At 39.0% G+C, this 13,144-nt stretch overlaps 5 non-coding genes across 5 annotated transcripts; all 5 read right to left on the bottom strand.

Moving 5' to 3' along the window:
- Positions 1–759: 759 nt before the first annotated feature.
- Positions 760–924, bottom strand: LOC129928877 (U1 spliceosomal RNA). The gene has a single exon (XR_008780408.1). It is a non-coding gene; the product is annotated as a U1 spliceosomal RNA (small nuclear RNA).
- Positions 925–3,693: 2,769 nt separating this feature from the next.
- LOC129928876 (U1 spliceosomal RNA) lies at positions 3,694–3,858 on the bottom strand. The gene has a single exon (XR_008780407.1). It is a non-coding gene; the product is annotated as a U1 spliceosomal RNA (small nuclear RNA).
- A 2,763-nt stretch (positions 3,859–6,621) lies between these two features.
- LOC129928875 (U1 spliceosomal RNA) lies at positions 6,622–6,786 on the bottom strand. The gene has a single exon (XR_008780406.1). It is a non-coding gene; the product is annotated as a U1 spliceosomal RNA (small nuclear RNA).
- A 2,769-nt stretch (positions 6,787–9,555) lies between these two features.
- Positions 9,556–9,720, bottom strand: LOC129928874 (U1 spliceosomal RNA). Its single transcript, XR_008780405.1, has one exon. It is a non-coding gene; the product is annotated as a U1 spliceosomal RNA (small nuclear RNA).
- Positions 9,721–12,489: 2,769 nt separating this feature from the next.
- LOC129928878 (U1 spliceosomal RNA) lies at positions 12,490–12,654 on the bottom strand. Its single transcript, XR_008780409.1, has one exon. It is a non-coding gene; the product is annotated as a U1 spliceosomal RNA (small nuclear RNA).
- Between the last annotated feature and the right edge of the window lie 490 nt (positions 12,655–13,144).

The raw sequence follows: 13,144 nt of genomic DNA, 5'->3' as shown, positions 1-13,144 counted from the left end.
TAGTACTATCATTTGACACTTATCACTAAAAGGAATTTGGGGGGGGGGGGGGGGGGCACCCACATGCCATAGGCGATCTTTTTTGGGATCCTTTTCACTGGAAGAGTAATAAAGATCAACTCCTGCCCATTTTCACTGGAAGAGTAATAAAGATCAACTCCTGCGCATTGTCACGCTCACTGGGAACGTAGTAGCTGACAGCCTTGGACACGGAGAGTCCTCACGAAAACCGCGAGTCACACATTTGGGGCCTTCGGTAATGCCTATTGACATCAGATGTCGAGCTTTTTACATCCCAGTCACCAACTAACCTCAAAATCACACATCTCATCTACCCCTACATACATTCACGTGGCCCTGTTGACCAGAATCTCAGCATCTCGTGCAAGCCATGGTAGAGTAAAACTATTTAATAAATTTAGCCCTACCATTACAATCACAAACACAGTTTGTAACAATGACACACAACAGAAAAAATGGGCACAAAGCTCAGACTTTCAGAAGAAAATCTAAATATCTTGAACTGCTACTGCACACCAGACAAGAAACTTGATCGTACACAAATTATTAACTATGGAAAAATGTCTGGCTATAGGGGATATGAGCAGTCTCTCTCAGAGTTGAAACTACCCAGATCTCAATGCCAGTGGGGAAAAAAACAACAACAATAGACATTTGTTGACAGGCGATGAAGAGGAAAAGAAGACAATCTGTATAGTGTTTAATTCAAACCATTCATTACTTTTATTTTTTTCTTTTCAGGGATTAGCGCGAACGCAGTTCCCCATACGCAAAAATTACGCACCCGAGTCACCCACATTTGGGGTGATCGCAGGCTTCAGCCCACCCGAAGTGCAATGAGTGAGCCTCGACCTGGGAGAACGGCCGTGGGTGATCACCGTTTGTCCTATGCCAGGTAAGTATGAAAATGTGTGGGGTGTATCCGGCGGTCTCTAAAAATTTAATGTAACAACCTTAAGCTTTGCAATATTACAAGAGAATACAGGCTGTTTAATAGTAAATATATATTTCTTTTATGCGCAAATACGCTACAGATAGTGGAAATATTTTTGTGTGCAGTTACACATTATTTTTCTTATTTAATTGAAACATAATGTTAAATATTTTGTTTTTCAAACATATAATAGGGAAAATTAAGACTCTTCAAAAGATTGTCTAAAGATATAGCTAGTTACTTCCCCTTAAGCATATTGACCTAATATTGTAGTTTAAAAAAAACGACATGCTTATGCCACTTGTCTGTCTTTGGCTACTAGTTGATTTCTCTTGACAAATAGTTCACTATATTTTACAGTTACACTTATAGCATAATAGACAAAGAATAATATTTCATTATTTGCCGGAACCTCTGCATCAGATGTGTAGAGATTTAATAGAAGAAAAAAAATCTTCTGCCAAGCACGTCTCCTGGTGGCTGATAGGGGAAGGAACCTTAGATGTAAGGTTTTAGCTGTGAATAAACAGCCGCTGACCAACTGGTTTGCAGTCATAGAAGATGACGTGGGGTATTCCAATGCTTAGGATATTCACTAAAATCATCTCATAAATCAAGATTGCGAAAAGTGAGTATAGGGCGATTTAACCAGGGTAGATGACGCTAGGGATAGTAATTCTTCTAGAAGAGACAGCTCCGAGACCAAACAACTGCTGCATTGCAAATGATCTTGAATGATCAAAGGCTACCGAGAAAGAAAAGCAGGCTCGCGTTGGACTCAATGGGCCTCCGTGGTGCATAATACATTGAACGCAACCTCGTTCAGCGACGATTCTAATAGATGTGGCGTCCTGCCTCCAACACATTTAGACAAGCAATACACGGTTTGTTTACATATGGCCGTCGGTCATGAACAATGGAAAGCGCTTGAATGGAGAGAGTGTCCGTTCAAGGGGCGCAACTCTCGTTAGAGTAAAATGAGTAAAGGGGAGATAATTCATATCTCTTTTCTAATTGCGCAGTATTAGTGCGCTGGTAAAATTATCAAGGCGGTCAGCCGAGATAAAGGGAACAAAATCAGATGTACTAATATATACATGGTTGCATCAACGATCAATTGAGCAACGTGGCATTAATAGAATAATGCAATACATAAATATATACATATGCCATGTTTATGTTTTCTACTCACGACAATGAGAAATACACAATGCACTAATTAAATATAAATGAAATAATAAAATCCACATGGTAACATCCAGTGAGAAATATACACAGACTAATTAAGATGGAACTGTGATTAAGTTCGGCTTACCACTAATTTTATTCTTCTAGAAGTAAGAGTGAATGAAGTAGTCCAGACTCGACTGGTCAGCGAAAAGAATAAGTGACGGAGTGAGTCTAACTCGCCTTATTCTATCTTATAAAGGTCCGGAAGAGATGGGCGGAAACAGGAAATGCGCTAGGCTAAGGATTATCTCTCACATGGGTAAAGTCCGACGAAAGATGCACATTGGAAGGGTCAAGAGGCGTGGTGACACGAATAATCTCCTTGATCAAAGAGAGACGTGGGTGGAGAAGAAGTGTATTCCATCCCAGGTGGTTTCGACGTGAAAGTCGGACATCCGGCGCCGAAGACCAAAGTAAGTGACTGTTTGTTTGATCTTGTCCCAAGGTGGTGGACTAAGTCTAGCGAGAAGAGGAAAAGGGTAGGGGTAGGTAGTGAAATCGGTACTAAAAATGGGAAATAATTAAAATAAAATAAATAAATAATAATAATTAATGCTGAGATAAAATTGAGTGACTTGTCACAGTAACGGGGCGAAACTCTTTGAGCGAGCTTGTAAAGCCTGAAGCAGTGATCAGAAAGTTCAAACTTCTGGCCAACACTTCACAACTAAAAGTCTATAAAAAAATAAATCCTTAAATGGAATGCAGCCAACCGCCTTTATATAGGGTTGCCATGGCTGGTTGTGAAGGTCGTTGTCTAGTTGTTTGGATCACTGCCCTTGTTCAATCTTTTGACGACATAGTATCTCAACGTCTAACAGTGGAGCATTAACATCATCTCCAAAAGAGACACAACTCAGATTTATAGCTAATAAAATACTTTTCTTAGCTATATAACATATAAACACAGTAGACGTCAGGTCATCAGATTACTTCAACACAAATACATCGCCCTACATGGACTATCGTTGATAGGAAAAAAATTCCTATACTCACAACTCTCGATTAACTCCGACTCTGAAACTATCCTCACTCTCACAGAGTCCAGTCACCAACTAACCTCAAAATCACACATCTCATCTACCCCTACATACATTCACGTGGCCCTGTTGACCAGAATCTCAGCATCTCGTGCAAGCCATGGTAGAGTAAAACTATTTAATAAATTTAGCCCTACCATTACAATCACAAACACAGTTTGTAACAATGACACACAACAGAAAAAATGGGCACAAAGCTCAGACTTTCAGAAGAAAATCTAAATATCTTGAACTGCTACTGCACACCAGACAAGAAACTTGATCGTACACAAATTATTAACTATGGAAAAATGTCTGGCTATAGGGGATATGAGCAGTCTCTCTCAGAGTTGAAACTACCCAGATCTCAATGCCAGTGGGGAAAAAAACAACAACAATAGACATTTGTTGACAGGCGATGAAGAGGAAAAGAAGACAATCTGTATAGTGTTTAATTCAAACCATTCATTACTTTTATTTTTTTCTTTTCAGGGATTAGCGCGAACGCAGTTCCCCATACGCAAAAATTACGCACCCGAGTCACCCACATTTGGGGTGATCGCAGGCTTCAGCCCACCCGAAGTGCAATGAGTGAGCCTCGACCTGGGAGAACGGCCGTGGGTGATCACCGTTTGTCCTATGCCAGGTAAGTATGAAAATGTGTGGGGTGTATCCGGCGGTCTCTAAAAATTTAATGTAACAACCTTAAGCTTTGCAATATTACAAGAGAATACAGGCTGTTTAATAGTAAATATATATTTCTTTTATGCGCAAATACGCTACAGATAGTGGAAATATTTTTGTGTGCAGTTACACATTATTTTTCTTATTTAATTGAAACATAATGTTAAATATTTTGTTTTTCAAACATATAATAGGGAAAATTAAGACTCTTCAAAAGATTGTCTAAAGATATAGCTAGTTACTTCCCCTTAAGCATATTGACCTAATATTGTAGTTTAAAAAAAACGACATGCTTATGCCACTTGTCTGTCTTTGGCTACTAGTTGATTTCTCTTGACAAATAGTTCACTATATTTTACAGTTACACTTATAGCATAATAGACAAAGAATAATATTTCATTATTTGCCGGAACCTCTGCATCAGATGTGTAGAGATTTAATAGAAGAAAAAAAATCTTCTGCCAAGCACGTCTCCTGGTGGCTGATAGGGGAAGGAACCTTAGATGTAAGGTTTTAGCTGTGAATAAACAGCCGCGGACCAACTGGTTTGCAGTCATAGAAGATGACGTGGGGTATTCCAATGCTTAGGATATTCACTAAAATCATCTCATAAATCAAGATTGCGAAAAGTGAGTATAGGGCGATTTAACCAGGGTAGATGACGCTAGGGATAGTAATTCTTCTAGAAGAGACAGCTCCGAGACCAAACAACTGCTGCATTGCAAATGATCTTGAATGATCAAAGGCTACCGAGAAAGAAAAGCAGGCTCGCGTTGGACTCAATGGGCCTCCGTGGTGCATAATACATTGAACGCAACCTCGTTCAGCGACGATTCTAATAGATGTGGCGTCCTGCCTCCAACACATTTAGACAAGCAATACACGGTTTGTTTACATATGGCCGTCGGTCATGAACAATGGAAAGCGCTTGAATGGAGAGAGTGTCCGTTCAAGGGGCGCAACTCTCGTTAGAGTAAAATGAGTAAAGGGGAGATAATTCATATCTCTTTTCTAATTGCGCAGTATTAGTGCGCTGGTAAAATTATCAAGGCGGTCAGCCGAGATAAAGGGAACAAAATCAGATGTACTAATATATACATGGTTGCATCAACGATCAATTGAGCAACGTGGCATTAATAGAATAATGCAATACATAAATATATACATATGCCATGTTTATGTTTTCTACTCACGACAATGAGAAATACACAATGCACTAATTAAATATAAATGAAATAATAAAATCCACATGGTAACATCCAGTGAGAAATATACACAGACTAATTAAGATGGAACTGTGATTAAGTTCGGCTTACCACTAATTTTATTCTTCTAGAAGTAAGAGTGAATGAAGTAGTCCAGACTCGACTGGTCAGCGAAAAGAATAAGTGACGGAGTGAGTCTAACTCGCCTTATTCTATCTTATAAAGGTCCGGAAGAGATGGGCGGAAACAGGAAATGCGCTAGGCTAAGGATTATCTCTCACATGGGTAAAGTCCGACGAAAGATGCACATTGGAAGGGTCAAGAGGCGTGGTGACACGAATAATCTCCTTGATCAAAGAGAGACGTGGGTGGAGAAGAAGTGTATTCCATCCCAGGTGGTTTCGACGTGAAAGTCGGACATCCGGCGCCGAAGACCAAAGTATGTTTGTTTGATCTTGTCCCAAGGTGGTGGACTAAGTCTAGCGAGAAGAGGAAAAGGGTAGGGGTAGGTAGTGAAATCGGTACTAAAAATGGGAAATAATTAAAATAAAATAAATAAATAATAATAATTAATGCTGAGATAAAATTGAGTGACTTGTCACAGTAACGGGGCGAAACTCTTTGAGCAAGCTTGTAAAGCCTGAAGCAGTGATCAGAAAGTTCAAACTTCTGGCCAACACTTCACAACTAAAAGTCTATAAAAAAATAAATCCTTAAATGGAATGCAGCCAACCGCCTTTATATAGGGTTGCCATGGCTGGTTGTGAAGGTCGTTGTCTAGTTGTTTGGATCACTGCCCTTGTTCAATCTTTTGACGACATAGTATCTCAACGTCTAACAGTGGAGCATTAACATCATCTCCAAAAGAGACACAACTCAGATTTATAGCTAATAAAATACTTTTCTTAGCTATATAACATATAAACACAGTAGACGTCAGGTCATCAGATTACTTCAACACAAATACATCGCCCTACATGGACTATCGTTGATAGGAAAAAAATTCCTATACTCACAACTCTCGATTAACTCCGACTCTGAAACTATCCTCACTCTCACAGAGTCCAGTCACCAACTAACCTCAAAATCACACATCTCATCTACCCCTACATACATTCACGTGGCCCTGTTGACCAGAATCTCAGCATCTCGTGCAAGCCATGGTAGAGTAAAACTATTTAATAAATTTAGCCCTACCATTACAATCACAAACACAGTTTGTAACAATGACACACAACAGAAAAAATGGGCACAAAGCTCAGACTTTCAGAAGAAAATCTAAATATCTTGAACTGCTACTGCACACCAGACAAGAAACTTGATCGTACACAAATTATTAACTATGGAAAAATGTCTGGCTATAGGGGATATGAGCAGTCTCTCTCAGAGTTGAAACTACCCAGATCTCAATGCCAGTGGGGAAAAAAACAACAACAATAGACATTTGTTGACAGGCGATGAAGAGGAAAAGAAGACAATCTGTATAGTGTTTAATTCAAACCATTCATTACTTTTATTTTTTTCTTTTCAGGGATTAGCGCGAACGCAGTTCCCCATACGCAAAAATTACGCACCCGAGTCACCCACATTTGGGGTGATCGCAGGCTTCAGCCCACCCGAAGTGCAATGAGTGAGCCTCGACCTGGGAGAACGGCCGTGGGTGATCACCGTTTGTCCTATGCCAGGTAAGTATGAAAATGTGTGGGGTGTATCCGGCGGTCTCTAAAAATTTAATGTAACAACCTTAAGCTTTCCAATATTACAAGAGAATACAGGCTGTTTAATAGTAAATATATATTTCTTTTATGCGCAAATACGCTACAGATAGTGGAAATATTTTTGTGTGCAGTTACACATTATTTTTCTTATTTAATTGAAACATAATGTTAAATATTTTGTTTTTCAAACATATAATAGGGAAAATTAAGACTCTTCAAAAGATTGTCTAAAGATATAGCTAGTTACTTCCCCTTAAGCATATTGACCTAATATTGTAGTTTTAAAAAAACGACATGCTTATGCCACTTGTCTGTCTTTGGCTACTAGTTGATTTCTCTTGACAAATAGTTCACTATATTTTACAGTTACACTTATAGCATAATAGACAAAGAATAATATTTCATTATTTGCCGGAACCTCTGCATCAGATGTGTAGAGATTTAATAGAAGAAAAAAAATCTTCTGCCAAGCACGTCTCCTGGTGGCTGATAGGGGAAGGAACCTTAGATGTAAGGTTTTAGCTGTGAATAAACAGCCGCGGACCAACTGGTTTGCAGTCATGGAAGATGACGTGGGGTATTCCAATGCTTAGGATATTCACTAAAAACATCTCATAAATCAAGATTGCGAAAAGTGAGTATAGGGCGATTTAACCAGGGTAGATGACGCTAGGGATAGTAATTCTTCTAGAAGAGACAGCTCCGAGACCAAACAACTGCTGCATTGCAAATGATCTTGAATGATCAAAGGCTACCGAGAAAGAAAAGCAGGCTCGCGTTGGACTCAATGGGCCTCCGTGGTGCATAATACATTGAACGCAACCTCGTTCAGCAACGATTCTAATAGATGTGGCGTCCTGCCTCCAACACATTTAGACAAGCAATACACGGTTTGTTTACATATGGCCGTCGGTCATGAACAATGGAAAGCGCTTGAATGGAGAGAGTGTCCGTTCAAGGGGCGCAACTCTCGTTAGAGTAAAATGAGTAAAGGGGAGATAATTCATATCTCTTTTCTAATTGCGCAGTATTAGTGCGCTGGTAAAATTATCAAGGCGGTCAGCCGAGATAAAGGGAACAAAATCAGATGTACTAATATATACATGGTTGCATCAACGATCAATTGAGCAACGTGGCATTAATAGAATAATGCAATACATAAATATATACATATGCCATGTTTATGTTTTCTACTAACGACAATGAGAAATACACAATGCACTAATTAAATATAAATGAAATAATAAAATCCACATGGTAACATCCAGTGAGAAATATACACAGACTAATTAAGATGGAACTGTGATTAAGTTCGGCTTACCACTAATTTTATTCTTCTAGAAGTAAGAGTGAATGAAGTAGTCCAGACTCGACTGGTCAGCGAAAAGAATAAGTGACGGAGTGAGTCTAACTCGCCTTATTCTATCTTATAAAGGTCCGGAAGAGATGGGCGGAAACAGGAAATGCGCTAGGCTAAGGATTATCTCTCACATGGGTAAAGTCCGACGAAAGATGCACATTGGAAGGGTCAAGAGGCGTGGTGACACGAATAATCTCCTTGATCAAAGAGAGACGTGGGTGGAGAAGAAGTGTATTCCATCCCAGGTGGTTTCGACGTGAAAGTCGGACATCCGGCGCCGAAGACCAAAGTAAGTGACTGTTTGTTTGATCTTGTCCCAAGGTGGTGGACTAAGTCTAGCGAGAAGAGGAAAAGGGTAGGGGTAGGTAGTGAAATCGGTACTAAAAATGGGAAATAATTAAAATAAAATAAATAAATAATAATAATTAATGCTGAGATAAAATTGAGTGACTTGTCACAGTAACGGGGCGAAACTCTTTGAGCAAGCTTGTAAAGCCTGAAGCAGTGATCAGAAAGTTCAAACTTCTGGCCAACACTTCACAACTAAAAGTCTATAAAAAAATAAATCCTTAAATGGAATGCAGCCAACCGCCTTTATATAGGGTTGCCATGGCTGGTTGTGAAGGTCGTTGTCTAGTTGTTTGGATCACTGCCCTTGTTCAATCTTTTGACGACATAGTATCTCAACGTCTAACAGTGGAGCATTAACATCATCTCCAAAAGAGACACAACTCAGATTTATAGCTAATAAAATACTTTTCTTAGCTATATAACATATAAACACAGTAGACGTCAGGTCATCAGATTACTTCAACACAAATACATCGCCCTACATGGACTATCGTTGATAGGAAAAAAATTCCTATACTCACAACTCTCGATTAACTCCGACTCTGAAACTATCCTCACTCTCACAGAGTCCAGTCACCAACTAACCTCAAAATCACACATCTCATCTACCCCTACATACATTCACGTGGCCCTGTTGACCAGAATCTCAGCATCTCGTGCAAGCCATGGTAGAGTAAAACTATTTAATAAATTTAGCCCTACCATTACAATCACAAACACAGTTTGTAACAATGACACACAACAGAAAAAATGGGCACAAAGCTCAGACTTTCAGAAGAAAATCTAAATATCTTGAACTGCTACTGCACACCAGACAAGAAACTTGATCGTACACAAATTATTAACTATGGAAAAATGTCTGGCTATAGGGGATATGAGCAGTCTCTCTCAGAGTTGAAACTACCCAGATCTCAATGCCAGTGGGGAAAAAAACAACAACAATAGACATTTGTTGACAGGCGATGAAGAGGAAAAGAAGACAATCTGTATAGTGTTTAATTCAAACCATTCATTACTTTTATTTTTTTCTTTTCAGGGATTAGCGCGAACGCAGTTCCCCATACGCAAAAATTACGCACCCGAGTCACCCACATTTGGGGTGATCGCAGGCTTCAGCCCACCCGAAGTGCAATGAGTGAGCCTCGACCTGGGAGAACGGCCGTGGGTGATCACCGTTTGTCCTATGCCAGGTAAGTATGAAAATGTGTGGGGTGTATCCGGCGGTCTCTAAAAATTTAATGTAACAACCTTAAGCTTTCCAATATTACAAGAGAATACAGGCTGTTTAATAGTAAATATATATTTCTTTTATGCGCAAATACGCTACAGATAGTGGAAATATTTTTGTGTGCAGTTACACATTATTTTTCTTATTTAATTGAAACATAATGTTAAATATTTTGTTTTTCAAACATATAATAGGGAAAATTAAGACTCTTCAAAAGATTGTCTAAAGATATAGCTAGTTACTTCCCCTTAAGCATATTGACCTAATATTGTAGTTTTAAAAAAACGACATGCTTATGCCACTTGTCTGTCTTTGGCTACTAGTTGATTTCTCTTGACAAATAGTTCACTATATTTTACAGTTACACTTATAGCATAATAGACAAAGAATAATATTTCATTATTTGCCGGAACCTCTGCATCAGATGTGTAGAGATTTAATAGAAGAAAAAAAATCTTCTGCCAAGCACGTCTCCTGGTGGCTGATAGGGGAAGGAACCTTAGATGTAAGGTTTTAGCTGTGAATAAACAGCCGCGGACCAACTGGTTTGCAGTCATGGAAGATGACGTGGGGTATTCCAATGCTTAGGATATTCACTAAAAACATCTCATAAATCAAGATTGCGAAAAGTGAGTATAGGGCGATTTAACCAGGGTAGATGACGCTAGGGATAGTAATTCTTCTAGAAGAGACAGCTCCGAGACCAAACAACTGCTGCATTGCAAATGATCTTGAATGATCAAAGGCTACCGAGAAAGAAAAGCAGGCTCGCGTTGGACTCAATGGGCCTCCGTGGTGCATAATACATTGAACGCAACCTCGTTCAGCGACGATTCTAATAGATGTGGCGTCCTGCCTCCAACACATTTAGACAAGCAATACACGGTTTGTTTACATATGGCCGTCGGTCATGAACAATGGAAAGCGCTTGAATGGAGAGAGTGTCCGTTCAAGGGGCGCAACTCTCGTTAGAGTAAAATGAGTAAAGGGGAGATAATTCATATCTCTTTTCTAATTGCGCAGTATTAGTGCGCTGGTAAAATTATCAAGGCGGTCAGCCGAGATAAAGGGAACAAAATCAGATGTACTAATATATACATGGTTGCATCAACGATCAATTGAGCAACGTGGCATTAATAGAATAATGCAATACATAAATATATACATATGCCATGTTTATGTTTTCTACTAACGACAATGAGAAATACACAATGCACTAATTAAATATAAATGAAATAATAAAATCCACATGGTAACATCCAGTGAGAAATATACACAGACTAATTAAGATGGAACTGTGATTAAGTTCGGCTTACCACTAATTTTATTCTTCTAGAAGTAAGAGTGAATGAAGTAGTCCAGACTCGACTGGTCAGCGAAAAGAATAAGTGACGGAGTGAGTCTAACTCGCCTTATTCTATCTTATAAAGGTCCGGAAGAGATGGGCGGAAACAGGAAATGCGCTAGGCTAAGGATTATCTCTCACATGGGTAAAGTCCGACGAAAGATGCACATTGGAAGGGTCAAGAGGCGTGGTGACACGAATAATCTCCTTGATCAAAGAGAGACGTGGGTGGAGAAGAAGTGTATTCCATCCCAGGTGGTTTCGACGTGAAAGTCGGACATCCGGCGCCGAAGACCAAAGTAAGTGACTGTTTGTTTGATCTTGTCCCAAGGTGGTGGACTAAGTCTAGCGAGAAGAGGAAAAGGGTAGGGGTAGGTAGTGAAATCGGTACTAAAAATGGGAAATAATTAAAATAAAATAAATAAATAATAATAATTAATGCTGAGATAAAATTGAGTGACTTGTCACAGTAACGGGGCGAAACTCTTTGAGCAAGCTTGTAAAGCCTGAAGCAGTGATCAGAAAGTTCAAACTTCTGGCCAACACTTCACAACTAAAAGTCTATAAAAAAATAAATCCTTAAATGGAATGCAGCCAACCGCCTTTATATAGGGTTGCCATGGCTGGTTGTGAAGGTCGTTGTCTAGTTGTTTGGATCACTGCCCTTGTTCAATCTTTTGACGACATAGTATCTCAACGTCTAACAGTGGAGCATTAACATCATCTCCAAAAGAGACACAACTCAGATTTATAGCTAATAAAATACTTTTCTTAGCTATATAACATATAAACACAGTAGACGTCAGGTCATCAGATTACTTCAACACAAATACATCGCCCTACATGGACTATCGTTGATAGGAAAAAAATTCCTATACTCACAACTCTCGATTAACTCCGACTCTGAAACTATCCTCACTCTCACAGAGTCCAGTCACCAACTAACCTCAAAATCACACATCTCATCTACCCCTACATACATTCACGTGGCCCTGTTGACCAGAATCTCAGCATCTCGTGCAAGCCATGGTAGAGTAAAACTATTTAATAAATTTAGCCCTACCATTACAATCACAAACACAGTTTGTAACAATGACACACAACAGAAAAAATGGGCACAAAGCTCAGACTTTCAGAAGAAAATCTAAATATCTTGAACTGCTACTGCACACCAGACAAGAAACTTGATCGTACACAAATTATTAACTATGGAAAAATGTCTGGCTATAGGGGATATGAGCAGTCTCTCTCAGAGTTGAAACTACCCAGATCTCAATGCCAGTGGGGAAAAAAACAACAACAATAGACATTTGTTGACAGGCGATGAAGAGGAAAAGAAGACAATCTGTATAGTGTTTAATTCAAACCATTCATTACTTTTATTTTTTTCTTTTCAGGGATTAGCGCGAACGCAGTTCCCCATACGCAAAAATTACGCACCCGAGTCACCCACATTTGGGGTGATCGCAGGCTTCAGCCCACCCAAAGTGCAATGAGTGAGCCTCGACCTGGGAGAACGGCCGTGGGTGATCACCGTTTGTCCTATGCCAGGTAAGTATGAAAATGTGTGGGGTGTATCCGGCGGTCTCTAAAAATTTAATGTAACAACCTTAAGCTTTGCAATATTACAAGAGAATACAGGCTGTTTAATAGTAAATATATATTTCTTTTATGCGCAAATACGCTACAGATAGTGGAAATATTTTTGTGTGCAGTTACACATTATTTTTCTTATTTAATTGAAACATAATGTTAAATATTTTGTTTTTCAAACATATAATAGGGAAAATTAAGACTCTTCAAAAGATTGTCTAAAGATATAGCTAGTTACTTCCCCTTAAGCATATTGACCTAATATTGTAGTTTAAAAAAAACGACATGCTTATGCCACTTGTCTGTCTTTGGCTACTAGTTGATTTCTCTTGACAAATAGTTCACTATATTTTACAGTTACACTTATAGCATAATAGACAAAGAATAATATTTCATTATTTGCCGGAACCTCTGCATCAGATGTGTAGAGATTTAATAGAAGAAAAAAAATCTTCT

This window comes from Biomphalaria glabrata, chromosome 10 (assembly GCF_947242115.1).
Source record: "Biomphalaria glabrata chromosome 10, xgBioGlab47.1, whole genome shotgun sequence".
NCBI classification, from domain to species: Eukaryota; Metazoa; Mollusca; class Gastropoda; family Planorbidae; genus Biomphalaria; species Biomphalaria glabrata.
This window is presented reverse-complemented; position numbering and strand designations above follow the sequence as displayed.